General features: G+C 49.5%; 1 pseudogene; it reads right to left on the bottom strand.

The window, feature by feature from the left end:
• The window catches only part of LOC129736190 (hydrocephalus-inducing protein homolog), a 59,928-nt pseudogene that overhangs the window by 34,505 nt on the left and 5,720 nt on the right, over window positions 1-19,703 (bottom strand).

The raw sequence follows: 19,703 nt of genomic DNA, 5'->3' as shown, positions 1-19,703 counted from the left end.
CTCTGCTCCACATCCAGCTCCCAGCGTGCTGCACTGAAGAAGTCTGTTTAGCTGCTCTCTCCTGCCATATAGGAATAACCTGAATCTGGCACAGAGCAAGTTTTGCTGCCCAGGGCTCAGGAGGGGAGACATGACTTCACCCACTTCCTACGGGGACAGGAACTCAGCCAGCGCAGGAAAACTCACTCTGATTAACAACCACGGAGCCAGAATCAGACCCTGCTCGCACTTTCTACCTGCCCTTGAAGTAAGCAACTGAGGAGCCGAGGCTGAACTCCCCCATCTGTGCCCTGGGCGTGCAGAACCACAAAGGATGCTCTGAGCCTGGGTCTGCCATCCACAGCAAACAAGCCAAGATTTGCTTTAGCACAGCTCCTGCTCAGCAGCTGTCAGCCCTCCTGCAAGCTGTGTGGGAAGTTGAGGGAAAACAGGGTATTCATCCGCCAAACACCTAGACGGTTCCTCAGCAGGCTTTTAGCACAAGGCTGGAGGCTTCCAGCAGGACTAAAACCACCGAGAACTACTCCTGAGCCACACACGTTACCTCTCTTCTGGGGAAACCGCTTTTTGGGGCTCTGAACCAAGGGGAGACAGAAGAGTAATGGAATAGGCAGTTCTGCTTGAGGGCTGCCTCCTCTTGGGTGTGCTGTCTCCTAAAATACTCCTATGGGTATGGGTTCTGATCCTCCCCTCAAAGAGGGTGAGATCCTGCCCCAGGCTTTTGCTTCTGCATTAGACTCACAGAGCTACTGAAAGAGAGCCATCCGCATCACTACCTTTATTACTGACAGCAATAAAAGCATCTCAATACATAGCGTCCGTCGGCCACGCACAAGCTCAGTGGTGCTTTGCTAATTACTGAAGTTTTCTGTGCTGACAAAGAGATGCCAAGGGATGCAGCAACCGATGGGGAAAAACTGCACAGAGGAATTTCAATACCGCACCACAGATCCCCTGGGCTAGAAGCGTGTTGTAGCGCCTTGCCACAAGGGCCAGTGGGCACTGGAGGCACCCACATACAGGCACAGGATCTGGTCCTACACCTTGAAGACCACCCATCATACTATACTAGTACTCGTTGGAGACAGGAGCCTAATGTGAGTCAGCATTTAGGGAGCTCTGAGTAGAGAAGCAATTCTCCTTCCACAACTCCAAGCATCTCGCCGGCACCTCCTGTCTCTGGCAGCCTTCTTCACCTGCATGGAGCACCTGCCGTAGACGTTATTGTTTTGGATGGCATTGGACTGGTGGATTTGCTTTGCACCTCTGGCACACCTCTGGGAACCCGTCATGCATCTCCTCAGCCACGTGTCACTGAGCAAAGCTCACCTTCCCACACCAAGCTGGTGCTACGCTGCCAGGTTGCAATAAATGTTGTTACTGCAGCAAACTGGGTTTGGTGTACAATCAGCAGCACTCAGGGCAAGCAGCTTGGGCATCATCTCACTTGAGCAGGACTTGACAGCTGAAAGAATATCGAAACTTTATGAATACTGGATTGGTTGAGACTAGGACTTACCTCCATAAACTTATTTTCCCACATCCACACAGTCCACACAGGGTGGGCTGAACGTCATCTGGGAAAGGCCAAGTGACCGACAGGACTTTCAGTGGTATTGAAACCTTTTCCAAAGCTGTACGAGTGCTTCGCACGCAGGTTTCAGAAACCCTTTCAAGTACCATAATCTGATGTTAAGGTGCTGGACAGGGATATGCTGGAGCCCAGAACATCCCAAGTCACCCTCATTTCAGTACGAGCTGGGATTTTTCACACCCAGACACATGTACACAGGCGAAAAGGAGGAGTTTAGGCATGTAAAGCACTGAAGGACAAGTTTTCATTGTAAATCATTACGCTCATAGCAGCAAACATTTTCTCCACACTCATCCATAAATTTGTAGCAACAGAACCGCCACCACACACACAGTCTATCCAGGGGACAGTACCTGTGCTCCTAACCAGCCCAAAAGACACACAATTTAAATCAACCAAATCATACGCTAAGGGAAAAATTGTGACTTGTTCACATGGAAGAGCTCCATGCTTGCTTAAGCAATGCTAGGGACAGATCTGACCCAGCTTCAGCCAAAATTTAAGCAATGTTCACCTGATCCTGCGTAAGTCACTCTAAGAAGGGCGTGATCCATTGAGAACGACTGCTGCCTGCGAGCAAGTCAGTACTGATACACAGCCAAGCGAGGGAAACGCCTCCAACACCTTAAACTGCTGTTTTGCTCTTAGCACTTCTGTTTCTTAATAAACACTCTGTTGGTGGCTCTGAAAGAGCAACCCGGCTGCTTTCTGTACGCGCGTCACAGGGAGCCTGCCGTGGTACCGGACACATTAGCCAGGGCTCGCCACGCGAGGTCAGGGAACGCTGTCTGGTGCTCTGCACTACTCCTGCAATAAGCTCTGCACCACACCTCGAAAGACTGATTGATTACACGTTTCTGCTTCACTTTAGCAATTCATCTCAGCAGCCTTTCACTTACCTGTACGCTTCAAAGCTAGAGAGATAATCCCTTCATTATCCCCTTGCTCTCCTTTGCAATTCGTAGTTTATTTCAAAATAACTGCAACATTGTACTGGCAGGCAGGAATGAAATCCTGGGTTCATCTCCCAGGGAGCTGCACATGTTCCTGGGAAAACACCCATCTCAGAGCCAGCAGAGAGTTTATCCCCGTGGCCTACCCACACAAATCACTTTTGCAAAGATTGACTATGGGGGAACCAGCTGTTTCAGTAAGAACAAGACTCTCAGGTTTTTCAAAGCAAGCCACGAAGATCCTGGCCCTAATTATTCGCTCACTCTGTTCCGTCACAAAGTATAAACCCTACGGCCCTAATCTCCACTGTCACTGCTCATCTGCCCCAGAGAAATTCTAGCCCTCTGAATTTTATCCTATAGATTCTGTATAGGCATACAAATAAGGCACGTTTTTGTGCTTCCCTAGCTGATATTTCAGTCACCCGTCCTAGAAACTGTTACCCAAAACAATAAGCTCCTCTGAGTGAGCATCAACCATTCTCCGTGAATATGTCAATAACTGGAAAACATTAGACAAAGCTGAAATAAGTCGTGAGGCTACATAAGTGTTTGGAAGATACAGGAGCATTTGTAACTTCCACAAACCCAAGACAACTAAAATGCTCTTTGCCGGGCTAAAGCAGCACACAGTATCCCCTCGGTTAGGACACCACACTTCCAAGGACCAACGCTGAGGAACAGGGACAAACCAAACCTCCCTCTCAGGCGAGAGGAAACACACGCCAAGTGCCTTCACGCAACTGAGGAAGCGCCTCGTTTGGCACCACAACATCCCCCTGCTGAGCCAAGGCCGACAGAAGCATTCTAACATGGCGCCTTTTCCTAAAGATATTCCCCGCTTACTCTTCAGTGAAGCGTAAAGCTGATGGTGTTTCTGTGGCCTGACCTCAGCTTCTCCTAGCCTAATATAAATGTTACACCTATCTCGGGAGGCAGCGAGCTCTTCCTGCCAAATCCCAAGAGCCCTCAAGTCCTGGCTGCATTAGTCCTGATGTCGTGAGCTGTGGGAGAAGGCAAAAAGAAAGAACAAGGCTCTGCGGCAAAACAACGTAGAAGCAGTGCAGGGGACAGATGTGTAAGAGACAGCGGCATTGGAGCGAGTCTGACAGAGGCACGCATTCCCACGTCGCGCTTCAAACATAGCACCGCCAAGGAATGAAGCTTCACACGTGCATATGCACACCGTAACGGAGAATCAAGGTTCCTCCCGCCTCCGACTCAGCAACTCCCAGCAAAACCGGATTCCAAAAAACCTCATTCCTGCTTGAGGGGATGCACTTTAAAAGCCCCCTAAACACCAACTATTTGTCACTTTTCTTTGAGGCAAAGCCGGGACAGGGGAGATACACCTGGAGAGGCAATTAAGGTGACCGGGACAACAGGGAATGATGGCAGATGGCAGTCATGGGGGGTGCTGGGTGGAGAGCACCCAGCCGACACCAGCATCCCCCAGGGAGAGACCGGCACACAGCCACACAGAACGAGGGCACACGCAGCCTTTGCCCCCTACCTGCTCACTTAAGCACCGAAACATACAGAGGTTTTGAAAGAAAAGGTTTTAGAAGTAGTCTGCAAAGCAAGCTTAACATTTTTCTGCTTTGAAAGGTCTCTGTTTTGAAGGACGCAGAGACTGGGCACCATGCAGTGCCCAGACCTTACCTGTGTCATAGTGAACTGTCAGGGGCCTGGAATAATCACCAGTCTTCTCTGGGTGGAAGTCCACCGTTACTTGCATGGCATCGCCAATCCCAAGAGTCCCAGCAGAGGGATCAACAGAGAAAGGGCTGCAACACGGAGAGGCACATCAGGATTATTGTGGGACCTTTGGGGACTACGTTCCTTCTGCCGTCCAGCTCACTCCAGCTCACCTGTATTAGCAAGGGGCCAAGAAACCACAGTCAGCAGCAGAAAAAGAGAACATACAGGGCCAGGAACTGAGCCACCGACCCAACTCCTGAAGAGCTCCAGCCCTCAGAAGATCCTAAGCGATAAAATGACCTCGTCTCCCCCATACCCTGCATCCAGTTTTCTGCAGCAAGGCTCAAGAGTCTGACTGCTAGCGATACGATCGGAGGAGGGTTTTTGAAGGGCACGGAGATGGCAAGAGTTATTTGCATGCACAACTTGACACTGAGTTCCTCAGGAATCCGTCTTTTCCTGCCACCTATAAACCTCAAGAGATGCAAATGTCAAGGCAATACCTGTCCCAGTGAGATTACAGCCTGGAAATCAGACAGGGAGAACAGAAGTTTATTCTTGAATGACCGGAGAATAATTAGACTTTAATGGCAGAATTAATCTATCTTTCTTTTTTTTTTTTTTTACCTTGAAAGCATCCTGGGTTTGCCTCAGAAAGGGCACATTTTATCAGCATTTCAATGAAAGCTGTTCTAAGCAAAGAAAAATCTGTACAAGTGCAAAGGCAGATTAGAGTGATACAGAAACAAGAAAACAAGACACAAAAGGAGTATCCCATTTACAGCCTGAACAATTAAATCTCTAGCTAAATGAAGCACCGCTAGCAGGAGCATATCAAGGCACCTTTAACAGGAGGTTTTCTGCGTATTCACAAGCAATGCAGTCTGGGGCTCTGGGTTGTAATCCAGGCTTGGTAACTGTTTGCTTGGCCTACTAGAGAAATTCTGTGCAATGTGTGGGAAATAGTATGAAAATGTGTCGGTGTACTTTAGATTTAACAAGAGCAATTATGATTTGTCGCCAGGTAAACAGCTCTCAGCTGACAGACACATAATTCAGTCCTTTAATGCTCAGGGAAAAGTCAGATGCAACATGTTTCTGCATAACAGCAGCTGGGCTTTGCGGCTCTTGTACAGCCTCACTTAGAAAGCAAAAGTTATTGGATTTAGTGCTTTGCTGGTGGTCAATTTGTCACCTTAAAAATATTTTCTGCAGAGTTTTACAGTGATTGGGGAGTGCAGCCCACAGAAATAATGACAAAAAATGGAGCCATGCGCAAGCTTCGCTTCGCTCATGGAAGCAGTGACAGCTGATGAAACTGCTGGAGTTCCTGCTCATTAAGGAGACACTGATGCAATTGGAGGCCTGACCTGCTCCCATCACGACTAGCAAGAACATCGCCAGTGACTAACGGGGAAGCATTGGGCCCGCAATGTTCACGTGCTGGACCTGAGGCTTTTGAGAGGGAGGAGGAAAGCCAAGGCGCCGCCAGCCTCAGAACCAGGCTGCTCTACATGGCCCTGCACCTGCGCTGGGGGTTGTGCCTGGTTATACTGGGCAGGGCTCTGCTGGTGCTTGGCGGGGATCACTGCCTGCTGTGGGAAAGGCACAGAAAAATTCCCCCCCACCTCTTTTAGTTTGTTGTTTTTACCAGAAACATTGCCAGAACAGAAAAGCTGCCGGTTAAGGGCCACACTTCAGCACTACCTCCCATCCCATGCCCTTCCTACTCCATCCCCATGTCTGCATACCCCTGCCCTCAGATAGCTGGGATGGGAATGACACTCCTGAGGATGACTTCAGGGGATGCCCGAGAAAGTAGATACCTTCACATCTTCAAATTACCAGAGAAGAGGATCCCACCGAGGTCAGGACTCATTCTCAGGACTGAGAAACAGAGCACAAGTCAGACACCGCACCTCCTGCCTCCCACCCCACGCTGTACCCACAGGACAACTTGGTTCCTGATGTAGCAGGAGCTTGGTATCCCTCACGTAGACCTGCTTCTCCAAGACCCAGAGGGATGTAAGGTCCGTGCTTCACCTGAACTCTGAACTTCAGTCCACATCACTAAGCTGTTCCCTGCAGCCTACAGATAAGAGATGCTAAGGAAACGTCCCTGACACACTAATAGCCACACGGAAACCACTGCCAACAGATGAAGCTGGCAGGCTCAACTTTGGCCTTTTAGCCATTAATTGTGAGCTGTTCTTTACGGTAATTCTTGTCCTGTTAGATCTACCCTTGTAATGAATAACTACTGCTCCTGACAAAACAGGAAAGATAAGGTTTGGAGGTTTATTAATAGCTCTTCTTCTGACATGCTTTTCAACTACGTCCATTTGTACGTTTGCTTTGTTGTACAACATCTAAACTTTCACAGGTCCAGATCTCCCAGCGGTGCCTTGCAATCCCCAGCTTGTATAAACTCATCTAGCCGCACCAATCTGAGGGAGACCTTCCCAGCAGAACCTGCTGAGATCTTGCCCATAATTGCCCTTCAGAAAGGGAACAACACCAGATTAGTAAGCAATTTCATTGTGATCTGCCTTGGCGTTTACATCTTGCTTGCTTTCACCAGGCATCAGCTCCCCAAGCTGGGCAAAAGTTAAATCCCATGAGGATACCACGGGCAAAATACTCCTGACAATTTAGCAACCAACTGACAAGTGAACAACGCTGACAGTTCTGTGGCTCAGCTTTCCCGACTACCGCGCTGCCTTTCCTCCTGGAACCATACGTTTAGTCAGTGCAGCGTGCAACGAGGCTGCAACATACTTCGTCCCATGATATGTTTCTCTTCTACAACCAAAACCCCTTTACTCCTCTGGTGCCTTAATTTGCATTATAAAATCATCTGAGTTTGTGAGAATTGATTTCATTAAAAGCTGCCTCCAACCGCAAGACCGACAGTAAAATTACTGGTGATTGAATTGCCCCCTCTGTCAACTAAGACCTATTGCAGGAAAAAAACCCCAAAGATCACTTAATCTTGGCATACGTAATTTTTTGGTAATGGTATAAAAGCCAAAGTCGAGCACTGTAACCACTCCAGTAAACACAGTCTGTTAGGTCAAAGCATCCAAGACTCCATCTCCATACTGAAAAAATCCTGCACAGAGCCAGCATCTCACAAGCTCTCTCTTTCCCTCTTTCCCTGCACGTAGGCTCTGTTGTCACATCCCTGTACATCCCATGGTAACTCTCCAGCCCCACACCTCCATGTAGTATAATGGGTACTGCAGGGAGGGATGCAAGGCGGCTCCTGGCACTGTGCCATGTAGGATCATTTCCTGAGCTTCCAGAGCTTGGTGGGACATTCCTAAATGGACCTTCTCAGACAGATCCTCTCTAACCCATAGCACAGCACAGCACAGTGTAACGTCAGGAAAAGGCAGTGCTGCACTGAGATCTGCTTCCAGGCACCATTTTCAACTGAAATGTACTGGAATGACATTTATCTCCGTGAATGCCGTGGAGAAGAAACTCACTAACCAGCCTTAACAATGAGAACGGCAGGAAAAGACTTTTTATATTTATACTATTGTTATTTTTTTTTATTACTACACTATGCAGTGAACAGCTGGGTATGGGCATGCAGGGGGAGGACAGGCACAGAGCCAAGCTGCATAATGGGGAGTGCTTTGGTGTCAGGGTTCCCACACACACACACACACACACCCTTTACGAAAGAGGAGTCAAAACGTGTCCATGTTTTCTGGTAGATACCACGGCAAGGGAGAGTTCTGAACAAGCAACAGCAGAAGGATGCTGAATTGGCCCCGTGGATTCATTTGAGAGCTCTGCCGTGGAGTAAAATACACCATACAAGTCCTTAGATAAAGTTGTAAGAGGCAAGGAATGTCCTTATGAAGTGACCCGCTGCAAGAGCAGAGCTCGCAGTACTGACCGAGAGGAAAGGTTAGCATTGGAGATGGGCTGAAAAATGCACTGAAGGTGAAAGCTGGTAGGTTACACTTGATGCCAAGGGAATTTTGAGAAAGGAGGCAGAGAGAAGTGATACGAGCGGCGCATTGGACTAGGAAACTGTGGCGCCTGCAGCTGCCTTGCAAAGGGGCAAGAGCCTGAATTCGCCCAGGCCAGAAGACAGAAGTTGCAGCAACTAAGAAGTCTCAGTTGTGCAGAGAGAGAATGAAGGACACAGAGGCCAGCTGATGGTCCGCAAACTTTGATCTCTCATTCCCTTCTACCCCACTAAGCCTCCTCCCCCTCTCACGTGCACGCATGCTTACACATAGCGGCACACAAAACTATTACGTGATATTGATGTTGGCTTTAACACAACACTACATCCGTACTCAGCAAAAGTTAAGCACACACTAAAGCTGCTTCAGTTCTCCACTAAATAGGAAGAGACTAAAACAGTCCTGAATGTAAGTCTGTAAGGCTGGCACTCCTACCACCTATGCCATAACTCTTAAATACTGCGTCTCGTATCTACACATTAAGCTCTCCAGGACAGGAAACATCACGCATTAATGTCCAAAGCACAGGTTTAAGTGTTTGTGATGCTGAACAATCATTACGGGAGTCATTCAAAAGAATGCAATGACATTAAACTAAAAACTTCCCCTGTCGTTAATAATGATGCAGCCTTGGTCACAGCCTCTAACGCAGGGAAATTAATCCCCTGACATGAGGAGGAAAACGGTCTCTCCCGCGAAAGCCTCTGTAAGTAGAGTTGTTCAAAGACAATTAACAGCTAATGACCTACTCGCCTGTGGAGCAGTGTATTGGTGAGACTCTCCAGCCAACTTGTCATGCCAGCTGGGAGGCCAGTTCTTTTCTGCTGGGGCTGCTGGAGCCACTGAGCTCACCTGGGACCTCGGGGCAGGCACCTGAGCAACTTCTCACAGCACAAGCAGCAGGGAACCCACTGTCACCCAGCGCAGTCCCCAGCACTGGCTGGAGAAACCACTCCTGGCACACCATGGCCTCATCGCACAGGGAGAACGTGGTTGTTCTGCTCCCAGGCTGCAAGGGGACGTGGTGACCTGGTCAAGAGTGGGGAGCACTCGGATTTTGAGTGGAGGATACAAGCTTGGGGGAGTACAGTCGAGATACTGGAGGGCTGGGCTGCTATTCAGGGGACACAGCAGAACCGCATGCAGCCGAGGGATGGAAAATGCAAAAACCTGTATTTGGGATGGAAGAATCCCTGGCAGTGCAGGCTGGTGGGCACGAAAGCCTTTCTACAGAAGAGGAGCTTAGGGGCTGGAGCACAGCACATACAGGGAGATGCTGGGATAAATGGCTTTGCACAGCCTTGAGAAGGAAAGACGAAGGCTGGTATCACTTGGTCTTACTTTTCGTGTTGAGTGCACACCTGATCAAACTTTGACACTGGTCTTGCTTTGAGCACTGTGTTTGCTCACATGATCTCCAGAGGTCTCTTCCAAAGTTATTCTAGGATTTTATCTTCTCCAGCAGCCCAATTCCATTTCACATGTTCCCCAAATTTCTCATATTATTTCTTATACATCTGTGCATATATATAGGCAGATGGTAGACACACAGGCATTAGAGGAACTCAACCTTTAAGAAAGTTCCCAATGAGGAATTCATTATGACATTTCGCTGAACACTTAAAGCAAAAAAAAATAAAAGAGCAGAAAGACAGGAACCTCAGAGTATTTAAAAAAGAAATCTGAATGAAAGTGGGGGCGACCTAATTAGAATAAAACGCTGCTTATATTCAAAGATCATCAGTTTGAAATTTCAGACTGGCTTTCAAAAGTTCATAACGAAATGGAAGAGATGACTGATGCCTTTGGCTGACACGGGAAATCTTACCAGCTTTTGATCTCTGCGCACACGCAATCCAGTTATTCAGAATTGTACTTTCTTGTGTAGTTTGAAATAAAGCTTTCGTAACGCTTCCCATCCCTTTGTTGCAAGTCAGGACTGAAACATTCAATTGATGAAGTTCAGCATAAAATCCATATCAAGCAGGATTCAACGTACGCCGTATCACGCGATAGAACAGTTGGCAAGGACATTGCCAAGAGATGCTACACACGACTGGGTACTTGTTTTGGTGGTGACAAGTAGATCTGGAAATCCCAGAGGGAAGCTGTACAGGGATTTACAAGTTCCTGCCTATGTATTTCCACAGTGAAAAGAAGCAGCCTGCTTGAACAGCATCCTGGAAGCCTGCTTCAACAGCCTTGCCAGGCTTTGGTAGAAGCCTCTTGGACCTTCACATTTCCCAGGAGAAAGAGCAAAGAGCCTTCTCTTGACCCCTGTTTTCCTGGGGAAGAAACCGAAGCAACTCAGGTGCACTAAGGCAGATGGCACGTCTTTGCTGCATTCTGGACCTCAGCTCCTACACCAAAACCTCTGGGACCAAGCAACTCGGAGCTAACTACCAGCCAGCTGAAGTGGTTTCCTTGCAGGTGCAGTTTCCAAAACGCATTACCCTCTCCAGTTCAGCAAACTGGAAAACCAGTGACTGTCTTCTCAGACCAAGAGGAACAGTACAGGCTGTCCACGACACAGCACACATCAGGCGCTTGACCAGGAGACTGCCGAAATGCCACGTGCTTGTGGCCTCCCAGGGAATGGGTATATTTGGTCAATAGGGCCACATAACCATTTCAGAAGGTACTGAAGATCAAGGGGGTTGCTGGTAGCTACTACAGCATGCTAGAGCACTTTCCAGGAGATCTGAGAGAGACAAAGCTCTAGAAAAGGCTCCCAACCCACGCACCAGGTATTTGCTGCACCTTTTGCCTGTGCGCCCATCGGCATTCTGCTTTGGGGCTAAAGTGCAGGTTTGAAGCCGCTGCCAGCTCATCTCCACTTAAGAGCTCATTCTAATGAAGAATAGTGGATCCCAGGGACCAGATCAAACCTACTGGAAAACCAGGTTCTGGACCCCACAGGGTTTTTGTCAGGGTCTCAATACCAGTTGCTTTGATCTATCATCTCTGATTGCACTTGCTACTATAGACAAACTGCTGGTAAAGCTGATGATAAATTCTTAAATGTCTCTTCCACCAGCTCAGAGCTTGCCCATTTCTTAACACTGCCTTTGGTCTTCAGGAACTGAGCTCCTAGAGCTGTCGTCTGCCACGCAGGATCTTACACAGCCCGAGGGCAGTCCAGCTGCCTTCCTACATTTGCTCGTTCAATCTAACAGAATCAGTCTTGCACGACTGTGCACTGAAGACACCGTTGCACTATAAAACTCCACTCTGCAGCTTGCAGAGTTTTAGCAGAGGCTGCGCCATGCTTCAAACACTATAATCAACAGCAAACCCCACGTGCCCTGCCCATTTCCAGCCACGGCAGCAGTACAGCAGCTCACACGCTCTGGCTCCTTTTTGTCGCTGTTTACCAACTGTATTATCACACAACAGTGTTTTGCACAAAAAGAGATGAGCTCCCTACCTCTGAGTGCTGATGCAGTAGCGGGCCGCCCCGTTACCGATGTTGCGAACCAGCAGTGTTTTCTGGGTGCTGTACTTGACTGGACAGGCTGAGAAGTTCACCTGGTCGGGGAAGTCCAGGATAGCTCGGGCACCTATAGCTCGGGGAGGCACAACAAACTTCTCCCCTTTCTGTGATGCAGATGAGCTCGTGGAAATAATCCTGCGGGGAAAGAAACAATCTCAGCACAATGCTTTTAGTACTTTCCCCACGGCAGAAGGAAAACTGCTGTTTTCTATGGCTGTAGCAGTATCATTCAGTAACGCAACAGTACTTTTTACCTTCATGAGCTTTCATTCCAGTAGCATGACTTGCACAGGGTCGTTAACTTGCAAAGGAGAAACAACCCCATTGATTCACCTGCTTTTGCAGCAAGCTGGCAGCACCACAATTATCTGATGCTTTGATTCCGAGACACCAGAACAGCCTCTTCATGCAAGGGATCACAGCACTAACGCAACCTGCTTCGATCGCCACTGCAGACTATTGGAAGCACCACTGAGAACCCAGCTGTGCCACAGCACTAACTCCAGTGCCAGCAACGCGGCGACCTCGTTGAAGCTTGGCAGGGGATGCTCAGGTACACTTTCAAAAGGACTTCACCACATGCATAGTCAATGGTCAGTCTTCGGTGAAATACTTCACAAGCTGGACACGGTAATTGCGGCAGCGTCAGGGCAGTGCAGGGTACGGCTGTATTTCCTGCCCCTTCTCACAGCGTTATAGGGCCAAGGCTGGGGACACGCACCCTTCAAAAGCCACCTGATCCATCTCCCCACACCAGAGCTGTCTCAGCTCCAGACCCAAACTGTTTTTGCGAGAGGTTTCACAAGTACCTAGAAGTGCTAACAGTTCCACCCCTGCCCTCAGCAGCCTATGCCACCTCTGCGCTAGAATTAAAGGGTGTTAGTTCTTCCTGTGTCTGAACTCCGTTTCCCTTTACATCTCACCCAGCCTCAGGGGGCACAGGAGACAGCTCTGGCTGATGCCGTAATCACACCCCTCTGTAAGGTCTGTTCTAGAGGAGTAAGTGACGGCGTGCCTGGTTAGCACACCCACCCCAGGCAGGCGGCATCGGGAGCTGCACACGGGGGACACTCAGACACCCCACCAGAGCAAAGCCGGCTGTGCAGTCCCAGCCACTGCCTTCTGCAGAACAGAGCCAGGCAATCCCCCCCGCGCCCCGGCTGTCTGGCGTTTAGCAGCAGGAAGGCAAATCAAATTACCAAAATCATGTTACTGTAGAGATGAGCAGAGCAGTCTCCAGATGTATGGCGTGGCATCGCTGCGCTGGAACTATCACCTTGCCCCCACTGAAATCAGTGGTAAATCTGCTGCCATAGGGCCAGGAGCCATTACCCCCAGCAGCGCTCTTATGGATGAGCTGATAAAAACTCTGCTTCTCGTCACTCACTGGCTGCCCTGATTTTTTCCTCAGTGCTTTTAATTAATTTGATATTTTTATCACTGTTGAAGCAGCAAGCGCTTTAGGATTTTAATGATTTAGGAATTGCATACAGCAGCAAACTCCCTTCAGCAGAACCGATCCAGACTCCCCCACAGCTGGGATTTCCTGCTCCTGTCCCCATCCCCTCCTGGAAGGGCCCTAAGGCAGCCAGCCCAGGCACAGACACGCACCTATTGCTCTAACGCAAGCGCTGACAGCCAGCGCCTCACCCACCACCCAGCACCTCGCCTACCACCTGCTCAGCTGGGGTTTAAGCTTGTCAGTACAGATGCTGCCCCATCCAAGACAAAAAGAATAATCTCCTTTTCTAGACATCTCAAATATTCACCCTAGAAACTGCAGAAGGGCTTTTGCTTTTCCTATTTGGAAGGTAAAATACTAGGAAGGGAACTGCAGCAAGCAACCTGCATGATTTAATACCGCATTTCAGGAAAGCGTTTCATCTTCAGCAAGTCGTTCTGAGAATCTTGCAGCCTAAGCCCTCTAAAATAAAAGCTATGGGCAGCCCATATGAATTTAAAGCACCTATTACCTGGCTACTTCACGTCCTGCACTGTTTCGATCCTCAGAAACTCATTAGCAAATGAAGAATGTTATTTGCTTTTGTTGTTGTTGTTCTTTTGGCCACACTACTGTAACAAAGGCATTGCAAAGCCAATTGAAAGCTACCTGCCTTATTAAGTCTTGGCATGCCATATTTACTTAGCTCCCTCTTCCAGGTGCCAGGTAGGCAGAGGAGGATGCAAGTTCAGATCAGCAGGAGGATAAAGAAAAAAGGAACTTCAACAATTGGAGCTACTTGGAGCAAGTAAAAGGAAGTAATTGTCAAGGTGTTGTCATTGCTAAGGAGCAAATGGATCAACAGCAATGCAATTAAGAGCCCAAGAAATAATTCCCCCCCAAAAGCAAGCACAGGCAGCCTTCCCAGCTCCGTTGCTGGTGAGGGGCGCTGGGACCACCTGCACAGCAATGCACAAGGGATTTCTCCAGGGACCTGAGGGCAAGGCTAAAGCAACAGGGATTTGGTTTCACAGAGACAACCACGACCTTGAGAGAGAAAGATACCTCTCGCCATTCATGCAGATGCACATTATGCTCCAAGCCCCCTCTCCAGGGACACCGTGGGACATGGCATCCCGTGCAAGGCTTGACTCAGCACTTCAGAGCGGGCTGACCCTTCAGCCACGCTCTACCACCCCACCAACGTGGGACCCTGCACCAGGCTGAATGCAGCGCCAGCCCAAACAGGGGGAAACCCAAGGCAAGAGGGGTGCTAGGCAGAAGCTGGCTGTTTGTGCCACTGTGAACCCATGGTCCCTTAAGCTTTTGAAAGCTGAATTGCCCTCCCTTGGGGGCAACAGGTTGCAAAGTCTCTACTGCAGCACTGCCTCGTGTTACCAGGGCACTAACCCTGCTACGCACTTGCTTGCAGCCTAGGGGCACAGTTGAGACCAGTTCAAAATGTTGTTCTGCTTCGCAACTGCAAACCCTTAGCAGACTGTTTAAGACCAGGTTTCTAAATAAACGTGCCTGGATGACAGAGGGGTTGCATCCCATCTATGCTTTAAAGTTTGCTGTGTTTAGACACAGCTTCAGGCTATAGGTTTTCATGAAAACACGACTTCATCCTGCATACAACTCCCCTCTCAGTTTCACGGAAGATACAGACAGTTGTACGATGGCTCCCCTTCTCGTGCTCCCCTGTGACAAGCAGTAAATTACAAGCTCTGGCCTTCCAGGTATCACCACTGGCGTCTGAACTGGCACCCACTGAGACTGAAGCAGCTGCTCGTCTTGGGTGTTGTTTCAGGCTCTTTGTAAACTCAGGCTAACAGTAATTACTGTCGCAGCAATATCAAGCCTAACTGCCCAGAACCCCAAACTCAGATGTCAGTTTCCCTGCATAACCTATCCCAAATGCTTCACTGAATTCCTTGCAGCAGCCAACTTGCAAAGAAAAGATCCTTGTAGCATGAGGTAACACAGCAAGCCAAGCAGGGAAAGCTCCTGCTGAAACCCTGATATAAAAAAAGGCTGGAAAATAAGGGCCGTGACAACAGAGGAGAGACCAGAGGATGAAGATCCGTTCGCAGCAGAGGGGGTGCCCCTGCGCCTGCCCCCCTCAGCCGCCGGTTCGCAGGAGTCTTTGAAATGAGTCACTTGGCTTCAGGTTCCTGTGGCGCCGCGCCATTTGCCTTGGTCTTCTGCCCCTTTCCTCCTCACAAGAGTCATCTTAAAAGTATTCTTGGAATAGCTTCTGTGCACAACAAAACATCTAGCAGGGCTGGGCTGAATTTTAAAGGACTTCATTTCAGTCATGCAATAACTCACCGTCCTGTCATATTCCAGAGTAATCAATGTGCATTAATTCAGTCTCCACTGAGCATCAGCAATGAATTTCACAAACCTCACAGACTGAACTTGCACTGCCTGAAAACAGTGCACTGCTACAGTGAAAAGAGCAAGAGGACAACACAGAATAAGCTCTGCTATGTTTTTATGTGCTTCTTGCTTCCTTCTTCCTTTACAATAAACTACTAATAAGCCTGAAGGACGCACAAATGGAAGTATTTCTGTCTGTTGTTTATCTGCCGGTCAGTGCCACAATGGTTTCCAGTTCAGCAGAGGCCGTCAGACCATAACGCAAGAACACACGGGAACAGGGGCTGGCACGAGAACACCCACGCTGTACAATGGAGCCATAAAACAGAAACGTGCAAATTAGACGCAGCAAGAGTAACAAACTGGAAATGTTGCCCAGCAGAAAAATTAGCAGTTCATTTATAACACAAGTGCCAATAAACCAAGAGGCGCGTCAGCTATTCCTTTTCTGACAGTCTGACCACGTGGCACATTCCCAAATGACTGCGAGACAGTAGGAAACTGCTCATTTTCCAAGAAAGGGCTACGTGGCATTTCAGCCACTAACAACTCACATGGCCCTATTACTTAGGGCTGAGGCACAATTTTACTCCTTTCAATCAGGAGTGACTTCACTGAAGTCAGACTTACGCCAGGGAAGAACAGATTCAAAGCAAGAGAATGACACAAACCGGCTCCTCATCAGGAAGACCCAGACCCCACTTCACTGGGTTACCCACAGTCCCTGTGGATCATGCAGTATCAGAGATGTAGGAGTTATTCAAAGGCAGCACTCCTGAGCCTTCCACAACTAACACACAGATACTCTGCAGGCAAGCAACTGCAAGCCCAACACAGGTGGCTTTACAGAACCATCTCCCAAAGCCTGCCTCTTGGATAAGGGCTTTTCAAGGTGCTCTGCACATCCTGACCATGCTACTGATGCATTTCTAGCTGAGCGACAGCACTCCGGCACTTTCCTGACTCACACTCCATCAAGCACGAGACAAAAAGTTCGATTTATACAACATTCTGGTTCTGCTGTAGAGTCCCCATGTGCTCCTCACCAAGCAGCCCACATCCCTCTCCCAATGCCCTGCAAGGAGCACAAAACCCAGGTCGGCAGAAACGGCCAGGGTGTCGCTCAAGCTGTGCAGAGGACCTCGCTGGCACAGCTCCCTAATGCCACACACTCACCAGTTCAAGGGCAAGACAAGGGACAAAGTACTGGACATGAGTGTTCCTGGGAGTTACCTCACCCTACTTCTATTTGGGGTGATGTTCATGTGTTGCTCTGCTGCTTCTCTGTAGTTGAAGAGCAGCTCTTTGCCCTTCATGGGAACCGATTTACTTCCATCCCAAAAATGAATGCTCATGAATACTAGTCAATCACATTTTAAAGGAAGCAGTGTCCCCTGCAAAGCCTACCTCGGTGAGATTAAGCTCTTATGTCACTTGGGCAGTATGGAGAACTGCCCTAAGCCAACATCGTTTTAACCTTCCATACGAATGACGTAAAACAATTTCTCAGTCCCTCCGCAAAGCAACAGATCATTTCACAAGCATGGGGAGCCAGGCACCACAGGGCATTTCCTCTCTAGTTTGCTACAGCCATGCTGTTTGAGGATAGGACAGGGTGTTCAACTAAGTCTAAGCAGCAAACGGAAGATGAGAGAACAGCTGTGCCCAAAGAGAGCCTGCACCTCTGGCCTGGCACAGAAACACCAGCTGGCTCAGAGCGACCCCCTCACCTTGCATCACCCACAAAGTCACGCAAAGAACTGTGCCAAGAGGCAGCAGAGTGCTGGTGTAAAGAGTCAGCCTGTCTGTCTGTGTTCCCCTGCAGGGCTTCCTCCCTTCCATGCCAGGTACTAAACCCTTTTGCGTTAACAAGCCTCCAGGTAACACCGCCGCCCCTTCACATCACGGCACAGTGCCAGACTTGCCAGGGCCACAGCACCGATGTTCCAACCTCCGAGCAAAAGCATGGCACACGGGGCAGGGGATAGGTGCCAGCTGACACAGCAACCACAGCCCCATGCACGCAGGCACAGCCACACCAGCGTGACTGCCCAAAGGCTCCAGGCTAACACGCTGCCTGCAGATGCTACCTGCCCCTTCACTCCTGTGTGCGCTCCAGATGCCTCAGTCCTCTGCAGCACACCAGCCTCCTGCTGGTTAAAGACATCTGGAGCTCAGCGTGTCTGGGCCAGGCTGGCTCCCTGCCACGAGCACAGCGCATCTTCTCCCCTAGAATCACAGCTGGAGCACAGGTGGGCAAGTATCCTCAGGGGCAGCACAGCGGCAAGGCTGGAACACAGAGGGTATGAAAAAGCATCACCTTCGCTCCAGCCCAGGGTGAGGCAGGGAACTGGTTGCCAGACGGGAAAGGGGAAAGCTCTCTGGATCTAGCCATTCCCCTAGCGTTTTCCATCATAATTAAGCCCCTAACATCGAGTAGAGAGGTGCGATGGCTAAACACCTTATCAGCACCCCTCCCTGCCATTTCCCTACTGTCCCACGTGCGCCTTCCCCTGAAAACGCCCAGGAAAGCACAGGGAGGGAACGCACAGCTCGTCAGTCCCTGCTGTGGTGGCATCGCATGGTGCTGCCAGCCAGGATGTGACCAGCTGCAGGCTGCCTGACCACAGCCTAGAGCAAACCTCGCAGCACGGCATGGGCTATGACCGGTGTGCAAGAAAAGTGCCGGCTTCAGACAGAACGTTCCGCCGTCTCACTACTGCGGCCAACACGATATGCATTCAAGAAGCAACTCCAGTTTTCAAAGGTGGTGGTCCTCACTCTGATCAGGCTCAGCTTTGGGTCCTCCAAACAACAGGTTTGTATTTATGCAAACAGGCTTTTGTATTTATAATTATCAGAGCAAACCCGTAATTATGCAGCAATAGTCAGATACTAGAAACCAACACCATGAGAGGCCACCCCACCACACAGTGCACTCTTATCCCTGAAGCCAACAGACATGGCATTAAACGTTCCAGCACCAAAGGATAATCACAGTCTGAAGCATAGAAGAGCCTCCAGCCTATGACAGCATCATCTTCACCACAGGAAAAGTTTCCCCCAGCTGCAGATCCAGTGCAATGCCACCGAAACCAGGACAGTGCCTCAAAACCCACAGCAGATGCCCTGTTCTGAACCCAGCCCCGCAGGTTCACCTCCCACTGAAGGCACACACCTCTCGGGACCTCCAGTCTCACCTTGTTCTCATCAGGGGAGAAAACGATGCGGAAAGTCGCAAGCATGCCAGGCAGTACCTTGCGGCACACAGCATGGTGGCTGATCAGCTTGAAATAAGGTGAGCTCTCCAAGATGACCTTCACCAGCCCAGGAACCTGCAGAAAAGAGAGGAAAGTATGATCTTGCAGCTTGTGGAAACAGGAGGAGAAGAGGCCTGGTGATACCACCTTCACAAAGCACTTTTAGCTCTGGAGGTACATGCACGTAACACATAAGAGTGAACATTAATCCCTTCTGCCTGGGCAAAACAGCTCGAGGCCAGAGGCAGCAGGGCAATGAAGGAAGGGCCAAGCAGGGAAGACACCAGCAGCACGGCGGTATAATACCTGAATCAAGTCACCCGTGTATTCAATAAGCCCAGAGAATCTGCTGGCTTCTGCCCGTACACATCCAGGCAGACATGCCCCTAGAAGGGGCATGTATTATCTGAACGCCAAACAGTACGTGTTAATCCTGGCGGAAGGAAGAAATTCACTTTAACGTGCTGGGTTTGAGCGGGGCAGTCAAGCTGCGGTGCTACAGTCATGTAGGCAGACCAGCAAGAGGGGACCACAGATACTGTGGCCTTACTGGGAATAAAAGCAGCAAATGAAGAGCAAAAGAAGGAAACACAGGAAGACAAAGAGACAACCCCAGAAACAGAGAGATGGCTGGGAAAATCCAAAGGGAGCTGGAAAGAAGCAAGGGAGAAGCACAATATGCTACAAGGAAAGGCTGATGCAGAGGATGAGAGCCAGCAACCTGGCCAAGTGATGGAAAGCCAGGCGACCCCCCAGGCTGTGCCTATCAACTAGGGGCTTCAAAGGCATTTTCTGCCCCGAGATACATGACTGGCACTGCCTGGTGGTGGTTTCATTATTAAAAGCCAACCTCTGCTCTCCGGAGGCTCCTGCTGCCTGTGACTGTAGCCAGG

This window comes from Falco cherrug, chromosome 5 (assembly GCF_023634085.1).
Source record: "Falco cherrug isolate bFalChe1 chromosome 5, bFalChe1.pri, whole genome shotgun sequence".
NCBI lineage: Eukaryota > Metazoa > Chordata > Aves > Falconiformes > Falconidae > Falco > Falco cherrug.
Note: the sequence above shows the minus strand (reverse complement) of the source record. Positions and strands in the feature narration are given on the sequence as shown.